The sequence below is a fragment of the Eucyclogobius newberryi genome, unplaced genomic scaffold (assembly GCF_026437365.1).
Source record: "Eucyclogobius newberryi isolate DKJ021-1_F unplaced genomic scaffold, fEucNew1.0.hap1 SCAF_12, whole genome shotgun sequence".
Classification (NCBI taxonomy): domain Eukaryota; kingdom Metazoa; phylum Chordata; class Actinopteri; order Gobiiformes; family Gobiidae; genus Eucyclogobius; species Eucyclogobius newberryi.
In genome coordinates this window covers 8,643,204-8,660,974 of record NW_027315746.1, presented here as the reverse complement: position 1 = coordinate 8,660,974, position 17,771 = coordinate 8,643,204, and the positions used below count along the sequence as shown (strand labels likewise).

The following is a 17,771-nucleotide window of genomic DNA, read 5'->3' as shown; positions in this document are numbered from 1 at the left end:
TTGAAGATTTTTGATGGCTCCAAGGTCTGTTGACTTGTGCATTATTTACGGATGAAGATGTCAGCTTCAGCCATTGTTGGAAAGTAGCGTTTTGGAGACAATGGGGGAGGGGCCTCTGGGGGTCCACGACCCGGTGTGTCCTGGCAGAGGTTCAGGGGGGGTCTGGTGAAGACAGTGTTGCTGGTTCATGGGGGATGGGTAACATTCCTGGAGCCATCTAACATTCTGCTTCGCTTTCTGCAACAGTGTCTTGAATTTTTATTTTCTTTTTTTCCATCTTTAGTACAGTTTATTCGTAAATATTTTCTACTTAGAAGCCTTCAGTCACCACATTTCAACCTTTAGTTAGTTGATAATACATTTAAAAAGTCTCAATGTACAACAGAAATAGAAATATGATTAGTCGACTTTTAATCATAATCAGCCCAAGCCAGAAAACCCAAAAATAGTGAGAGAAAAAAGATTGTAGATTTTGCATCTGAATCTGTTTATACCATTCATGTGGCATCAAGGAAAACGTGGGACATTCTGTTTTGGTGGGACGGGGTGGTCACGAGTTATAAGACACGTACTTGTAATGAGTTTTATTTAAAGGGAGGATGGTGTTTTTTCTTGTACTTCTTCCCCCAATTAAGGTTGCAAGATTAGTCGCAAATTTGCAAATGGCTAAGTCTGCGGTTGTTTAAGTAACATCATTTCCTCTGCGAACAGCAAAAAAGTCTGTGGGAAATGTGCTAACCTTGTGCGGACCTCAAATGTGCACTGCAATTAAAACACTGCAATCCAAAATTCGTCATTACTAAAAACTGTGGAGCCTTAATTTATTCATCAGCCGCAGCATTTAAATGAACTCTGCTATTTCAAAAGGCAGTCGTTTATATGTCCATTTAGGAGTCAAAGCAACGAGCCCTTGATCATTTTATTATTGCTCCTTTCTCCTTTCACGTCGAGACTATTTTTAAGGAATCAAATTGAACTCTCACTTATAATAATTTCACTCTTCATTAATCACTAACTTGCTAGGATTAAGAATTGCAGCAATATTATCTTGTTTTTTAAGTCCATTAACTGTCACCAGGCTCTGAGGTCAACTTGTGTCCACTGTGACTAAGGCAGGGCTATTCAACATCAGGCCCGGGGGCCAGATCCGGCCCCCCAAGTGATTTAATTCGGCCAACGCCAATCTTCCAAATGTTAAAACAAACAAAAACGATCCTGTTTAGTTGGTCTGGTTTAGTCCCTGTTTAACTCGACTTTGGACGTTTGATTCAGACCTGGTTCTAGTCCAGTCCTGGTTTACTTCTGGTTCAGTTCTGGGTGGGCAATCTTGTAAAGCCATGTTTGTTATATCTCACAGAAATCTAAGCTATCAGTAGTTATTTTATTGTATCAACTCAACTGAAATAGTGGTGGGGATATTTTGTGTGACCCATATTTACAGTAGTTACAGTAGTTACATTAGTTACAGTAGTTGCAGTAGTTATAGTAGTTACAGTAGTGTCATTAGTTTCATTAGTTACAGTAGTTACAGTAGTTTCATTAGTTACAGTAGTTACAGTAGTTACAGTAGTTTCATTAGTTTCATTAGTTACAGTAGTTACAGTAGTTATAGTAGTTACAGTAGTGTCATTAGTTACAGTAGTTACAGTAGTTACAGTAGTTTCATTAGTTTCATTAGTTACAGTAGTTACAGTAGTTATAGTAGTTACAGTAGTGTCATTAGTTACAGTAGTTACAGTAGTTACAGTAGTTACAGTAGTTACAGTAGTTTCATTAGTTACAGTAGTTACAGTAGTTATAGTAGTTACAGTAGTGTCATTAGTTACAGTAGTTACAGTAGTTTCATTAGTTACAGTAGTTACAGTAGTTATAGTAGTTACAGTAGTGTCATTAGTTTCATTAGTTACAGTAGTTACAGTAGTTACAGTAGTTACATTAGTTACAGTAGTTACAGTAGTTACAGTAGTTACATTAGTTACAGTAGTTACAGTAGTTTCATTAGTTACAGTAGTTACAGTAGTTACATTAGTTACAGTAGTTACAGTAGTTTCATTAGTTACAGTAGTTACAGTAGTTACATTAGTTACAGTAGTTACAGTAGTTTCATTAGTTACAGTAGTTACAGTAGTTACAGTAGTTACATTAGTTACAGTAGTTACAGTAGTTTCATTAGTTACAGTAGTTACAGTAGTTACAGTAGTTACAGTAGTTACATTAGTTGCAGTAGTTACAGTAGTTACAGTAGTTACATTAGTTACAGTAGTTACAGTAGTTACAGTAGTTACATTAGTTGCAGTAGTTACAGTAGTTACAGTAGTTACATTAGTTACAGTAGTTACAGTAGTTACAGTAGTTACAGTAGTTACATTAGTTGCAGTAGTTACAGTAGTTACAGTAGTTACATTAGTTACAGTAGTTACAGTAGTTACATTAGTTGCAGTAGTTACAGTAGTTACATTAGTTACAGTAGTTACAGTAGTTTCATTAGTTACAGTAGTTACAGTAGTTACATTAGTTACATTAGTTACAGTAGTTACAGTAGTTTCATTAGTTACAGTAGTTACAGTAGTTACAGTAGTTTCATTAGTTACAGTAGTTACATTAGTTACAGTAGTTACAGTAGTTACATTAGTTACAGTAGTTACAGTAGTTACATTAGTTTCATTAGTTACAGTAGTTACAGTAGTTTCATTAGTTACAGTAGTTACAGTAGTTACAGTAGTTACATTAGTTACAGTAGTTACAGTAGTTTCATTAGTTACAGTAGTTACATTAGTTACATTAGTTACAGTAGTTACAGTAGTTACATTAGTTACAGTAGTTACAGTAGTTACAGTAGTTACATTAGTTACAGTAGTTACATTAGTTGCAGTAGTTACAGTAGTTACAGTAGTTACATTAGTTACAGTAGTTACATTAGTTGCAGTAGTTGCAGTAGTTACAGTAGTTACAGTAGTTGCAGTAGTTACATTAGTTACAGTAGTTACAGTAGTTACAGTAGTTACATTAGTTACAGTAGTTACATTAGTTGCAGTAGTTACAGTAGTTACAGTAGTTACATTAGTTGCAGTAGTTACAGTAGTTACAGTAGTTACATTAGTTACAGTAGTTACAGTAGTTACATTAGTTACAGTAGTTACATTAGTTGCAGTAGTTACATTAGTTACAGTAGTTACAGTAGTTACATTAGTTACAGTAGTTACAGTAGTTACAGTAGTTACAGTAGTTACATTAGTTACAGTAGTTACAGTAGTTACAGTAGTTACAGTAGTTACATTAGTTGCAGTAGTTACAGTAGTTACAGTAGTTACATTAGTTACAGTAGTTACAGTAGTTACATTAGTTACAGTAGTTACATTAGTTGCAGTAGTTACATTAGTTACAGTAGTTACAGTAGTTACATTAGTTACAGTAGTTACAGTAGTTACATTAGTTGCAGTAGTTACAGTAGTTACAGTAGTTACATTAGTTACAGTAGTTACATTAGTTGCAGTAGTTACATTAGTTACAGTAGTTACAGTAGTTACATTAGTTGCAGTAGTTACATTAGTTACAGTAGTTACATTAGTTACAGTAGGTACATTAGTTACAGTAGTTACATTAGTTACAGTAGTTACAGTAGTTACAGTAGTTACATTAGTTACAGTAGGTACATTAGTTACAGTAGGTACATTAGTTACAGTAGTTACATTAGTTACATTAGTTACAGTAGTTACATTAGTTACATTAGTTACAGTAGTTACAGTAGTTACATTAGTTGCAGTAGTTACAGTAGTTACATTAGTTACAGTAGTTACATTAGTTACATTAGTTACAGTAGTTACAGTAGTTACAGTAGTTACATTAGTTACATTAGTTGCAGTAGTTACATTAGTTACATTAGTTGCGGTAGTTACAGTAGTTACAGTAGTTACATTAGTTACAGTAGTTACAGTAGTTACATTAGTTACAGTAGTTACATTAGTTACAGTAGTTACATTAGTTGCAGTAGTTACAGTAGTTACAGTAGTTACAGTAGTTACATTAGTTGCAGTAGTTACATTAGTTACATTAGTTACAGTAGTTACATTAGTTACATTAGTTACAGTAGTTACATTAGTTGCAGTAGTTACAGTAGTTACAGTAGTTACATTAGTTACAGTAGTTACAGTAGTTACATTAGTTACATTAGTTACAGTAGGTACATTAGTTACATTAGTTGCAGTAGTTACATTAGTTACAGTAGTTACATTAGTTGCAGTAGTTACAGTAGTTACAGTAGTTACAGTAGGTACATTAGTTACAGTAGTTACATTAGTTACAGTAGGTACATTAGTTACAGTAGTTACATTAGTTACAGTAGTTACAGTAGTTACAGTAGTTACAGTAGTTACAGTAGGTACATTAGTTACATTAGTTGCAGTAGTTACAGTAGTTACATTAGTTACATTAGTTACAGTAGTTACATTAGTTACATTAGTTACAGTAGTTACATTAGTTACAGTAGTTACAGTAGTTACATTAGTTACATTAGTTACAGTAGGTACATTAGTTACAGTAGTTGCAGTAGTTACAGTAGTTACAGTAGTTACAGTAGTTACAGTAGTTGCAGTAGTTACATTAGTTACAGTAGTTACATTAGTTACAGTAGTTACAGTAGTTACAGTAGTTACAGTAGGTACAGTAGTTACAGTAGTTACATTAGTTACATTAGTTACAGTAGTTACATTAGTTACATTAGTTACAGTAGTTACATTAGTTACAGTAGTTACATTAGTTGCAGTAGTTACAGTAGTTACAGTAGTTACAGTAGTTACAGTAGGTACATTAGTTACAGTAGTTACATTAGTTACAGTAGGTACATTAGTTACATTAGTTACAGTAGTTACAGTAGTTACAGTAGTTACAGTAGTTACAGTAGTTACAGTAGTTACATTAGTTGCAGTAGTTACAGTAGTTACAGTAGTTACAGTAGTTACAGTAGGTACATTAGTTACAGTAGTTACATTAGTTACAGTAGTTACAGTAGTTACAGTAGTTACATTAGTTACAGTAGTTACAGTAGTTACATTAGTTACATTAGTTACAGTAGTTACATTAGTTACAGTAGTTACATTAGTTGCAGTAGTTACAGTAGTTACAGTAGTTACAGTAGTTACAGTAGGTACATTAGTTACAGTAGTTACATTAGTTACAGTAGTTACAGTAGTTACATTAGTTGCAGTAGTTACAGTAGTTACAGTAGTTACAGTAGTTACATTAGTTGCAGTAGTTACAGTAGTTACAGTAGTTACATTAGTTACAGTAGTTTCATTAGTTACAGTAGTTACAGTAGTTACAGTAGGTACATTAGTTACATTAGTTACAGTAGTTACAGTAGTTACATTAGTTGCAGTAGTTACAGTAGTTACAGTAGTTACAGTAGTTACATTAGTTGCAGTAGTTACAGTAGTTACAGTAGTTACAGTAGTTACATTAGTTGCAGTAGTTACAGTAGTTACAGTAGTTACAGTAGTTACAGTAGGTACATTAGTTACAGTAGTTACATTAGTTACAGTAGTTACAGTAGTTACAGTAGTTACAGTAGTTACATTAGTTACATTAGTTACAGTAGTTACATTAGTTACATTAGTTACAGTAGTTACATTAGTTACAGTAGTTACATTAGTTGCAGTAGTTACAGTAGTTACAGTAGTTACAGTAGTTACAGTAGGTACATTAGTTACAGTAGTTACATTAGTTACAGTAGGTACATTAGTTACATTAGTTACAGTAGTTACAGTAGTTACAGTAGTTACATTAGTTGCAGTAGTTACAGTAGTTACAGTAGTTACAGTAGTTACATTAGTTGCAGTAGTTACAGTAGTTACAGTAGTTACATTAGTTACAGTAGTTACAGTAGTTACATTAGTTGCAGTAGTTACAGTAGTTACAGTAGTTACATTAGTTGCAGTAGTTACAGTAGTTACAGTAGTTACATTAGTTACATTAGTTACAGTAGTTACAGTAGTTACAGTAGTTACATTAGTTACAGTAGTTACAGTAGTTACATTAGTTGCAGTAGTTACGTTAGTTACAGTAGTTACAGTAGTTACAGTAGTTACATTAGTTACAGTAGTTACAGTAGTTACATTAGTTGCAGTAGTTACAGTAGTTACAGTAGATACAGTAGTTACAGTAGTTACATTAGTTGCAGTAGTTACAGTAGTTACAGTAGTTACATTAGTTGCAGTAGTTACAGTAGTTACAGTAGTTACGTTAGTTACAGTAGTTACAGTAGTTACGTTAGTTACAGTAGTTACAGTAGTTACAGTAGTTACAGTAGTTACAGTAGTTACGTTAGTTACAGTAGTTACAGTAGTTACAGTAGTTACGTTAGTTACAGTAGTTACAGTAGTTACAGTAGTTACAGTAGTTACGTTAGTTACAGTAGTTACAGTAGTTACAGTAGTTACAGTAGTTACAGTAGTTACGTTAGTTACAGTAGTTACAGTAGTTACAGTAGTTACAGCAGTTACATTAGTTACAGTAGTTACAGTAGTTACAGTAGGTTACAGTTAGTTACAGTAGTTACAGTAGTTACAGTAGTTACAGTAGTTACAGTAGTTACAGTAGTTACAGTAGTTACAGTAGTTACGTTAGTTACAGTAGTTACAGTAGTTACAGTAGTTACAGTAGTTACAGTAGTTACGTTAGTTACAGTAGTTACAGTAGTTACAGTAGTTACAGTAGTTACGTTAGTTACAGTAGTTACAGTAGTTACAGTAGTTACAGTAGTTACGTTAGTTACAGTAGTTACAGTAGTTACAGTAGTTACAGTAGTTACAGTAGTTACGTTAGTTACAGTAGTTACAGTAGTTACAGTAGTTACGTTAGTTACAGTAGTTACAGTAGTTACAGTAGTTACATTAGTTACATTAGTTACAGTAGTTACAGTAGTTACATTAGTTGCAGTAGTTACAGTAGTTACAGTAGTTACAGTAGTTACAGTAGTTACAGTAGTTACGTTAGTTACAGTAGTTACAGTAGTTACAGTAGTTACAGCAGTTACATTAGTTACAGTAGTTACAGTAGTTACAGTAGTTACGTTAGTTACAGTAGTTACAGTAGTTACGTTAGTTACAGTAGTTACAGTAGTTACAGTAGTTACAGTAGTTACAGTAGTTACGTTAGTTTCAGTAGTTACAGTAGTTACAGTAGTTACAGTAGTTGCAGTAGTTACGTTAGTTACGTACAGTAGTTACAGTAGTTACAGTAGTTACAGTAGTTACAGTAGTTACGTTAGTTACAGTAGTACAGTAGTATTACAGTAGTTACAGTAGTTACGTAGTTACAGTAGTTACAGTAGTTACAGTAGTTACAGTAGTTACAGTAGTTACGTTAGTTACAGTAGTTACAGTAGTTACAGTACGTTACAGTAGTTACAGTTAGTTACTGTTAGTTTACATTAGTTACAGTAGTTACAGTAGTTACAGTAGGTTACATTAGTAATTAGTTACAGTAGTTACAGTAGTTACAGTTAGTTAGACAGTAGTTACAGTAGTTACAGTAGTTACAGTAGTTACATTAGTTGCAGTAGTTACAGTAGTTACAGTAGTTACAGTAGTTACATTAGTTGACAGTAGTTACAGTAGTTACATTAGTTACAGTAGTTACAGTAGTTACAGTAGGTTACAGTAGTTACAGTAGTTACATTAGTTACAGTAGTTACAGTAGTTACAGTAGTTACAGTAGTTACATTCAGTTACATTAGTTACAGTAGTTACATTAGTTACCAGTAGTTACATTAGTTGCAGTAGTTACAGTAGTTACAGTAGTTACAGTAGTTACACATTAGTTACAGTAGGTACATTAGTTACATTAGTTACAGTAGTTACAGTAGTTACAGTAGTTACATTAGTTGCAGTAGTTACAGTAGTTACAGTAGTTACAGTAGTTACATTAGTTGCAGTAGTTACAGTAGTTACAGTAGTTACATTAGTTACAGTAGTTACAGTAGTTACATTAGTTGCAGTAGTTACAGTAGTTACAGTAGTTACATTAGTTGCAGTAGTTACAGTAGTTACAGTAGTTACATTAGTTACATTAGTTGCAGTAGTTACAGTAGTTACAGTAGTTACATTAGTTACAGTAGTTACAGTAGTTACATTAGTTGCAGTAGTTACGTTAGTTACAGTAGTTACAGTAGTTACAGTAGTTACATTAGTTACAGTAGTTACAGTAGTTACATTAGTTGCAGTAGTTACAGTAGTTACAGTAGATACAGTAGTTACAGTAGTTACATTAGTTGCAGTAGTTACAGTAGTTACAGTAGTTACATTAGTTGCAGTAGTTACAGTAGTTACAGTAGTTACGTTAGTTACAGTAGTTACAGTAGTTACAGTAGTTACAGTAGTTACAGTAGTTACGTTAGTTACAGTAGTTACAGTAGTTACAGTAGTTACGTTAGTTACAGTAGTTACAGTAGTTACAGTAGTTACGTTAGTTACAGTAGTTACAGTAGTTACAGTAGTTACAGTAGTTACAGTAGTTACAGTAGTTACAGCAGTTACATTAGTTACAGTAGTTACAGTAGTTACAGTAGTTACGTTAGTTACAGTAGTTACAGTAGTTACGTTAGTTACAGTAGTTACAGTAGTTACAGTAGTTACAGTAGTTACAGTAGTTACGTTAGTTACAGTAGTTACAGTAGTTACAGTAGTTACGTTAGTTACAGTAGTTACAGTAGTTACAGTAGTTACAGTAGTTACGTTAGTTACAGTAGTTACAGTAGTTACAGTAGTTACAGTAGTTACGTTAGTTACAGTAGTTACAGTAGTTACAGTAGTTACAGTAGTTACGTTAGTTACAGTAGTTACAGTAGTTACAGTAGTTACAGTAGTTACAGTAGTTACGTTAGTTACAGTAGTTACAGTAGTTACAGTAGTTACAGTAGTTACAGTAGTTACGTTAGTTACAGTAGTTACAGTAGTTACAGTAGTTACGTTAGTTACAGTAGTTACAGTAGTTACAGTAGTTACAGTAGTTACGTTAGTTACAGTAGTTACAGTAGTTACAGTAGTTACAGTAGTTACAGTAGTTACGTTAGTTACAGTAGTTACAGTAGTTACAGTAGTTACAGTAGTTACAGTAGTTACGTTAGTTACAGTAGTTACAGTAGTTACGTTAGTTACAGTAGTTACAGTAGTTACAGTAGTGTTGTGTTGTCCACCTTCGGTGCTGAGGCCTCGACCCTCAAACATCTGGTCCTGGTTCTCACGTCCAATGCCTAAATACCTAAATGGAAACTGAGGTGTAGTTTGTAAAATACTTATCCCAAGGTGACATGTTCAAAAGCCATTTAAAGCTGAAAGAACGTATAATATGTCCACTTCGAAAACATAGTAGACATTAGGGCACCGTTTCTGAAGCATCTGATGGTTTCAGTTCTGCTTTTACAACAGATTTGGTTTGTGGTTAAACTCGTCCAGACGTGGTTAAACTTCCTTATCGAGCACAGACTCTTCCACAATCACCGAAATGTCCCTGCAGACTCGCACTCGGCAGAGCACCACTTGTGGATGAAGGAAAGAATATATTAGGTGTTGAATGAGTCCATCAGAATTTAAATGATGTGGAGGACGACTTTGCTTCTGGCGCGCTCTCGTGTTTATTGCAGACACCGAGCGCATCGCACCGTCATTGAGCCTGGACCGAAGCCAAAAGATGTAAGTTGCCTCCACACGGCGCTCCATCAAAGTAAAAGAAGTACACGCTGATGGTAAATACTGTCTAAACACAAGCCTGAGCTGACGACGGTCCAGCGACGACATGACTAAAGCTTTTACCCGAGTCTGAACACTGTTGAAACCACATTGATGGACAAAAGAGATGAGATAAAATAACAAAATAAAGCACTTAGATTGTGTAAGCTAGTTTTAAATGGTTTTGTAGGTTTAAAGGACACATATTATGCAAAATTGTGCCATTGCTTCCTCATCAACAACATCCTTGGAGTTGTATTTAGCTCCATTCACACCAGTTTGATGAATCCTGTTTCGAAAGCCCTCTCCCTCCAGCAGCTGGGAGGACAATCAACACCTCCAAATCCGAGGCCGTGGTTCTCGACCGGAAAAGGGTGGCGTGCCCTCTCCAGGTGGTGTCGAGTCCCCGCCTCAAGTGGAGGAGTTGAAGTATCTCGGGGTCTTGTTCACGAGCGAGGGAAGGATGGAGCGTGAGATCGGCAGATGGAGCGGTGCATCTCGGACGCTAAGCAGGACAGGCCCTGGTTAGAACACGAGGTGCCACGGGGGGGGGCGCTAGAGGGGATGTTGTCGTTTCCTCAGGCAGGACACTCCATCCACATTCTCAAAATTGCAGTGCTTTCAGTGCCTTTTAAGGTGGATTATATAATATTAATAATAAAGAAGGAGCCGAGTCTCGATTTACTGGTCAATCTACGCCTAACCTCACCTGTGGTCATGGACGCTGGGGAATGACCAAAGTCTCTAATTGGACTGCTGCCCCTCTGACCTGCATCATTGGAAAAAGATGGATGGATGAGGACCGTGCAAACAGATCAGTGAGCCAGGACTTTGCCCAACAACATGCATTTCTGTGACATCTGTGAGTTCACCGAGTCTCTGCTGCTCCCGCTGAGTTTGAGGTGGAACCACCAGCAGGTCACAGCCAATCACAGAGCAGCAGTTTGGTTTGGTTTCCACTTTGGCTTTGGGGCAGTTACAGATCGTTAATGTGTAGAACTCGACTGAGATCGTCACACGTGTCAATCTGTCTTGTGTCAGCTCAGCCCTGGTAAGACCAGAGCCGAAACGTGTTAATCAATGAATCGCAACTAATCACACACTGACATAATCTTTCGCTAATTTGGAACTCGAATAATAGATTTCTAAACTACAAACAGACTCCAGAACATGCTGAAAGAAGAGGTGTTGGGCTCGAACAGAGCAGTAATTACCCCAAAATGACTCAAAAACATGTAAAATGTGTTTTTTTTGTTAATGAAAAAACAATTTTGTCGAACAACATCTCAATAACGTCCTAATAATATTAGGACGTTATTGAGATGCTGTTCGACAAAATTGTATGAATTTTATAGCAAAAATCTCATATTCACCGACCTTTCATGATCCAAACAACGAATCGATATATCAATAGAGTAGCCACCAGATGAATAAATGATCTAATTGTTAATTGCAGGTCTAGTTAGGACAGTCTTTAAAGCTCACCTTATGTGTCCCTTTCCTTAAATCTGGACATCGACATCAGCTTTAGTTCCATGCTTCGTACTTCTGCACAGATTGTGTGACTTTGCACAGCCGCCTCTTTTATTTATGTCAAGATTTCCAGCGCTGAATTGAACGTGTGTAGAGCTAACATCCGTGAGCACTTTGCCTCCAGAAGACTTTGGCATCGGGGCTTTAGTTTTGGAGTCCGCTCGGGCGAGAAAAACCTAATCGACCATTGTTTTTGTCCAGGAGCTGAAAGCTGCTGCTCCTCGTTCGTGACACGTCCCTCATGTTCAGCCGCTCACTGAATAAGCAGGAGCCGGTGGTTCTCAAACTGGAGTGAACGTACAAATGTATCATATTATGCATCATGGCGGTTTGAGATTGAATCGTGATTTTAAGATTGGTTCTATTCATAATTGAGCCATAAATTAGATACATAAGATAATGATGTGACTAAACCAGGGCAAAACCAGGACTAAACCAAGACTAAACCAAGACTAAACTAGGACTAAACCAGGACTAAACCAGGACTAAACCAAGACTAAACCAGGACTAAACCAAGACTAAACTAGGACTAAACCAAGACTAAACCAAGACTAAACCAGGACTAAACCAAGACTAAACCAGGACTAAACCAGAACTAAACCAGGACTAAACCAGGACTAAACCAAGACTAAACCAAGACTAAACCAGGACTAAACCAGGACTAAACCAGGACTAAACTAGGACTAAATCAGGGCAAAACCAAGACTAAACAAGGGCAAAACCAGGACTAAACTAGGACTAAAACCAGGGCAAAAACAAGACTAAACTAGGACTAAACCAGGGCAAAACCAAGACTAAACCAGGGCAAAACCAGGACTAACTGAAAACCAGGACCAAACCACGGCTAACCTAAAACCGGGACTAAACCAGGACTAACTGAAAACCAGGACCAAACCACGGCTAACCTAAAACCGGGACTAAACCAGGACTAACTGAAAACCAGGACCAAACCACGGCTAACCTAAAACCGGGACTAAACCAGGTCTAACTGAAAACCAGGGCTAAACTAGGTTCAAACCTCGTCTAAAAAATGCTAAGATTTTTAGTTCTGACTCAAGTCTAAATTAGGATTTTCACATTGAAATTGAACAATAAAAGTCAGAAAAAAAAGTGGTGAGTCCAACTGTATTTACTTTAATTCTTGTCACATATTTTACGCCTCAATATCTCAAAATCTTTAATTAAGACATCTTCATAGATTAAACCTTTTAAGCAAGAAATACAATGGGATTAAAGGAGGATTTAGATTAGATTAGATTCAACTTTATTGTCATTGCACAGAGTACAGGTACTAAGACAACGAAAGGCAGTTAGCATCAACCAGAAGTGCAAAACAGCAGTTAAAAGGGACTAAAACATCCAACAATTAGGTTCAAACCTGAGGGACTAAACCTGAACAAACCCGCGTCACAACTGAGCCTCTCGCCCAAGTTTCACTGGGACTAAACCAGGATTACGTCAGCAAATCATTTCAAAAAAGCCTCAGAACGTCTCATAAAAGCAGCGGTCAACCAGGAGCTGGCCCCTGAGAGCAGACAGCTGTGTGGATTCAGAGTCTTTATCAGAGCGGAGCTGGAGAGCGTTCATCTGGCCACGCGACAGATCCATTCAGAGCGTGAGAGGAGCTGGAAGGAAGGGGAGGAAGCGCTTCACTCAAGTCAAGAGAAAGACAGAAAAAGAAGAAGAAGAGCGAAGAGGAGCGTTTCAGCAGATTAGTGCGTCGTCAGAGCAGCTGAAGGACTGAAGGACGAGTGGAGACTTTTTATGACTTTTAAAACCGCGTCGCAGCAGCAAAAACAACCTGTAACCTCAAACCAGGACTAAACCAGGACTAAACCAGGACTCAACCAGGACTCAACCAGGACTAAACCAGGACTCAACCAGGACTCAACCAGGACTAAACCAGGACTCAACCAGGACTCAACCAGGACTCAACCAGGACCCTAACCCACGGCCATATAGCCTCATGGCTAACCCTAACCTTAACCCTGACCCTGACCCTGACCTTAACCTTAACCCTGACCCTGACCTTAACCTTAACCTTAACCCTAACCCTAACCCTGACCCTGACCTTACCCTTATCCCTAACCCTAACCCTAACCCTAACCTTAACCCTAACCTTAACCTTAACCCTGACCCTGACCCTGACCTTACCCTTATCCCTAACCCTAACCTTATCCCTAACCCTAACCCTAACCCTGACCCTAACCTTAACCTGGTGCGGTCAAATAGCCCAGCAGTTTCGGCCACGCGCCGCGGCTCTGTAGACACTCCTTACTTTTAAAACCGCGTCGCAGCAGCGTTGATTTCTTGTCAAAAACAACACGTCATTTGTGTAAATTCAGATGGAGTTCATGGTCCACGACATCCACCACCTGGAACTGAACACTGCGGAATAAACATGTGAAAGAGAAAGCAATGTTCTTCTCAAGTAGAAATTGGAGATTGAGTTTCTTCCCGGGGTCAGAACACATTAAAAATGAACTCAATAATCTATATTAATGCTTTGATAATGAGAACAATTTCCTCAGAATCCGATGACAAAGATCATCGTGAGCCGAGCTGAGACGGATGTCGAACAATGGACGGATGAGACTTATTCAAATGTAAAAAAACACACAAATGACAGGCATTACTGAGTTAATAAAGAAGATGAATTTCATGATTAATGTTGCTAAAGGCGGGCTCCGGGCAGGTGCAAATTATAAGTTCAACCGGGGCCACGACGTTAATTCAGTTTTAATCGAGAGCGAGATCCAGTCTTTTCTGTTTAATTCATCCGTGATCAGCTTTGGGCGCTTTAATCGAGATGTTTGAGCCTTTGTCGGTAAAAACGTGCGGTTTTGGAGCAGAGTTCAGACGTTGAAAGAGGAAACGTGGCTATTTTCGTGTGTTAAATGGCAATTCTTCAAAGTCTGCATTGTTCACGTTTAGGGAATTAACATCGAAAGCCATTTTTTTATTTGTTTTTAAAGAGACAAAGTATCTTAAATGAAATCGCTTATTATTTATGCTCATGAAATCGCATTCATTCATTGTTTTCTATTAAAAGCAAGTAAATTGTAAACTGAAGCTGTTATTCATCCTAAAAACTGGTTGTTAAAGTTAATTCTGTCTTTGATTTCCATCTTGGACTGAACGGTTTTCAAAAAACATCAAATTGTTGCGATTTTGTTTGCAATTTATGTTTTTAAATGAAAATTCCAGCCAAGACAAGAATCCCATTTATTTCAGAACATGTTTGTAGAGATCCAAATATGTGGTTATTTTGAGAGGACGTTGTGTCAGCTTAATAATTGTCATCTTTTATCATTTAAATTCAAATTGCTTTTCCGTATGTCTTCCCGTCTGTGGGAGAAAAGCACTGTTCCAAAAGTTCAGAGGGACAAACCTGCAGCAGACATACTGTGCATACACTTTATTTTAGCTTAATATGTGAAAAGTGAATTGAATTTGAAATAATTGTTACGAGGATTGTGGACTAAGATTCTTGGTTGACTAAAGACATTTAAAGGGGACGAAACATGGCACTGGCAAAAGCTCAAAGTCTTTAGAATCTCTGGCAATTTATTAAATACAAGAAAAAACCTCTACTTTTCATTGGTGCCTGTGAAACACACACAAAAAAAGAACACGTGATATCCTGATGAAATGCCAATAAAATAATCAATAATAATACAAAATGTAAAGCAAGAGCAGTGATTTCGTGGGTCGTCTCTAACCAGTGTTTGAATCCATTAAAAGGCACAACATGATTAAATTTGAGACGACTTTGTGTTTGGTTCCGGAGTCCGGGAGCAAAGTCTTTTTCCTTGACTCAGTGGTGACTCTGTGTAACTCCAAAATAACAACGTCCTGAGATCTTAATCGACATAAATCTGCTCTGATGTTCAGCAAACGGGTTCAACATTCAGGCAAAACCCCAATGAGAGCTTTATGTACACACGAAAGGCAGTGACAGTGGTGAGTTCTGTCTCCTTCTCCTGTAATGAACCTTACATCTGTCCTTACAGCTGAACCTTACAGCTGAACCTTACAGCTGAACACAAAAATGTAATGTCACCATAATCCAGACCTGAGAGAAATGTAGACTGGATTAACTGTGTTATACAATCAAGAGGAAAACTCTTGTACTTGTTCGTTAAAAGAGAGTTTATGGTGGATCCAGATGCTCCCGAGTATTTGTAAAAGGGTTTCAAAGAGGAACGTTTTAAGCCTGGTCTTAAATGAAGAGACTGTGTCGGCCTCTTTAACATGGTCAGGAGCTGATTCCATCACACAGGAGCTCTACCTCCTACTGTGCTTTTAGAGACTCTTGGGACCACCAGAAGGCTCTAGCTCCTACTGTGTTTTTAGAGACTCTTGGGACCACCAGAAGGCTCGACCTCCTACTGTGCTTTTAGAGATTCTTGGGACCACCAGAAGGCTCGACCTCCTACTGTGCTTTTAGAGACTCTTGGGACCACCAGAAGGCTCGACCTCCTACTGTGCTTTTAGAGACTCTTGGGACCACCAGAAGGCTCTAGCTCCTACTGTGTTTTTAGAGACTATTGGCACCACCAGAAGGGTCTACATTCTACTGTGCTTTTAGAGACTCTTGGGACCACCAGAAGGCTCGACCTCCTACTGTGCTTTTAGAGACTCTTGGGACCACCAGAAGGCTCTAGCTCCTACTGTGTTTTTAGAGACTATTGGCACCACCAGAAGGGTCTACATTCTACTGTGCTTTTAGAGACTCTTGGGACCACCAGAAGTCCAGCATTTTGAGAGTGAAGAGCTCTGTTTGGATGATATGGTTCTATAGCATCTTTGAGGTGGGAGGGGCCATGTCATTTATGGCTTTGTAGGTCAGGAGGAGGATTTTAAATTTGATTCTAAACTCGACAGGAGCCAGTGACGAGACTCCAGCACCGGCGTAATGTGCTCTCTTCTTTTGAACCAATTTTTTGATGGAGCTTTTAGGACACGCTGTGAGCAGGAGTTACAGAAGTCTAATCTCGCAGACGTTCAGGGTCTACTACAATGACCTCGATTTTTTCAGTGTTAAGAAGCAGATAATTAAGTCTCATCCAGGTTTTTATTCCCTTCACGTTAGCACTAATTAAATCACTTCGCCATCAAGCGTAAGAACACGTACATTTCTCACTTTTGGAGAACAACGTACATTTACTTTTGCTTGAATTCATCAACAGTTTTGAATGAACACTTTTGTTGAATGCAATGAAAATCCTCTTGAATATTTTGAATCTCTTGTGCAGAAGAAGTGTTTCAGATTCTGTCCAATTAAGTTTATATACATTGTAAATAGTCATAGGCCTGATAAAATAATGAGTCGACTAATCAAACATTGGTCTTTGCAGTGTGTGTTATGACTCACTCTGAATTCACAGTGACTGAAGTCGGTTCCGTCTCGTTTCAGGCTTTGGCCCTTTTCACCGTCGGCTCGAACAAAACGCTGCGTCACAATTGGCAAGTGAAACTCATGAAACTCCCAACAATTTAAACGATTCGATGGTGGCAGGCTTCTCTCTGTGGAAAGTGTTTTTGCGTTTGGTGTTCGTCCAATGGCTGGAGAGCAGCTTTCTACTTTGGCGCCGGATTTTTTGCACTTACATTTGACTTTGCCGTTCAAGTGATCATTATTTGCATTATTTTAACATTAAAAGTGTTTCTAAAATGACGTAAACATGTCTCAAAACCTTCATTGCGTGACTTTTCTGACACGCTAACTTACTATGACCTATTAACAAAAATGAGAGTCTCCAAAAGTACCAGACAAATGGGAATAGACTGTAAAATTACCACAAAAAAGTGAAAAAATATCACTCTATTCATCTAAATGTTGATGTATTTCCCACTTCTACTATGCATTGGTCTTTAAGTCTTTAAAACAGGTCCATAAGCAGTGTTAAATTGGGAGAAACGGACAGGGAAAGACATTCAGCAGAGCCGGCAACCGATCTCACATTCGCAGAAAAAAACACATTACGCCGATATCCGCTACGAGAAAGCGATGAAAGGAAGAAAGGTGCACACTTATCCAGTCCCCGCACACGCTCCGGCTCCAGTTCCTCCTTTGATGCCGCCGCTTTGTTCGGCGGTGCAGCGAGGCGTGCGCCGTGCCATAAAGAACGGGGAACGCCTCGCACAAATCAGGGTTATCAGCGTTTCCCAGCAGCACCTTCCCCGCGCCGAGTTGGACGGGGCCGAGAAAGGCCGCGGTTCATCAAGGACAAAACCGTATTTACGGTTCGGGGAGAGGAAAAGGCGGCGGGGAGAAACAAACGAGAGGGCAAACGCTCCGCCGCCAACGACGACACGCGAGGCCAGAGAAGAGGAGAGGAGAACGGGGAGAACGGGGAGAACGGGGAGAACGGGGTGGGGTTCGAGAGTCGTTTCTGAAGTGTTTAAAGGGCAAACACAACCTTCGAGAGAGTAAAAAATCACCTGCGAAGTTTCTGGAAGTTTGGTGTCATGTAAAGTGTGAATTGCGCCGTGAGAATGCGTGCGAGGGCG

General features: G+C 38.0%; 1 protein-coding gene across 1 annotated transcript in view; it reads left to right on the top strand.

The window, feature by feature from the left end:
- Positions 1-17,771, top strand: part of LOC140356025 (noelin-3) — a 38,495-nt gene that overhangs the window by 865 nt on the left and 19,859 nt on the right. The window lies entirely within an intron of this gene.